The sequence below is a fragment of the Geospiza fortis genome, unplaced genomic scaffold (genome assembly GCF_000277835.1).
Source record: "Geospiza fortis unplaced genomic scaffold, GeoFor_1.0 scaffold325, whole genome shotgun sequence".
NCBI classification, from domain to species: Eukaryota; Metazoa; Chordata; class Aves; order Passeriformes; family Thraupidae; genus Geospiza; species Geospiza fortis.
Window position 1 is genome coordinate 737113 of NW_005054427.1, and position 1686 is coordinate 738798.

Sequence of the window (1686 nt, forward strand, 5' to 3'; positions counted from 1 at the left end):
GGGTCCCGCCGCGCTCGGCTGGACGGGCCGGCGCCCCTGTCCCGCAGCGCTTCCCGCCGCTCCGCCACGCCTCGTGCGAGGGAGCCGCTGCTGGAAGTGACAACATTTTCCGTCCCTGCCTTTCCTCACAAACTAAATGGCTGCGCCCAGAACTTAGGGGGCAGTGGAGGAGGCGGAATGCAAGGCAGTAAGGAGCCTGCGGCCGGCGATCGCTGCTGTCCTTTTTCACGCAGCTTGGGTCGATGGCATTCTTGTGGGCTGCTGGTGTCCTGAAAGAACTTTAAACGTGGATGTGTTCGACCCTCTCAAATCTGTTCCACTCATTGTCATCTTTACAGTGGAAACACGTAGGTGAAACTCCTGTCTTAATAGATGGTGGCGTGTAATTAATCTGAGGATCTCAGCTTAGTTGTATCCTTTACTCAGGATAATGGTTAGATTTCAGAGGTCTAGTTAAATGGCTGAGATGGTTTGCCAGTGTCAACATTGAAAAGACTTTTTCTGATTCCAGCCTTAAGGATTTAGTTCTTTGACATTGTAGGTATTATTCATTAACTACAGTCGCATAAAGTTGAAAGCAGTCATTCTGTTTCAGGACGGATTTTATTTGGGCGATTCCTATATATGAATATCATCAGACATGCGTGCTCCATGTCCTGAAAGTCAGTTGTACACAACCTTTCCTTGTGTATTTTGAATGGAAATAAAATCCAAGGTAGTTCCTCTTTAATGCTGTTCAGCGTGTCTATAGAATCACTGGCTTTGGAGGGACCACTGAAGATTTTCTAGTCCCTGTTCAAGCAGGGTTAGGTATAGCAAATTACCCAGGCCTATGTCCACCTTGAAATAATTTTGTAAAGTAAAAACTGGAAAATTCTGTCCTTACACAAGTGTTGGTCATGGGGTTTGTTTTGTTTTTGTGGGGTTGTTTTGTTTTTTAATTTTGGTGGGGTTTGTTCTTTTCTTTTCTTTTCTTTTCTTTTCTTTTCTTTTCTTTTCTTTTCTTTTCTTTTTTTTTTCTTTTCTTTTTTGGGTCTTTTGATAAATAAAGTAATGGTAAATTTGGGGGCTGAAAATTGTAAAACACATATTTGGTCTCTCTTTAAGTATTTGATCATTACTGTAATACAAATAATTGTCAATGTAGTAAGGATGGGTTAAGAGTAATATCAGGATCCTCTTTCTAGCTCCTTTACCAGTTGTAAGTTATGCTTCTTTTTCAGTCTTGGGTGTTTTTCTCTGGGAATTAGTATTTTGGGAGCAGAAGGGGACTTCTTTTTTTGGTATTTCTCTTATTATTTAAGCTGGAAGATGGAGTATTATCTCTTGGCTTGTCATTTCAGCTCATTGAAATAAATTTCCCTCTCTGCTAACTTGCTGCTGTAGTTGGTAAAGAAGATCTTCTGTTATACTCATTATTCCTATGGTTTTCAGACTTAAAAGGAGACTTCTGGAATGGTACCAATTGTTTTATCAAGGGATATCAGTGATTGAATTAATTTTCACATCAAAGCCTTGCTACAAAATGCACTGTTTTTCTTGTGACGCAGAGTGAGGTCTGTAACCTCTCTTCTGTGGATTGTTTTATAGTAGTTTAACATGAGCAAATGTTTCTGCTAGTTTGTTTAAGCCTTACTTTCATCTATAGAACCCATTCTTGCCTTAAAAAGACTTAAGGTGTCTTAG

The 1686-nt window shown here is 40.3% G+C and overlaps 1 protein-coding gene across 4 annotated transcripts in view; it reads left to right on the forward strand.

Moving 5' to 3' along the window:
* The first annotated feature begins 6 nt into the window (after window positions 1-6).
* Window positions 7-1686, forward strand: part of AOPEP (aminopeptidase O (putative)) — a 184684-nt gene continuing 183004 nt past the window's right edge. For all 4 annotated transcript variants that reach the window (XM_005426886.2, XM_031061824.1, XM_031061826.1 and 1 more), the window contains exon 1: window positions 7-347. The gene's annotated coding sequence lies outside the window, so the exon portion shown is untranslated. The remainder of the gene's footprint in view (window positions 348-1686) is intronic.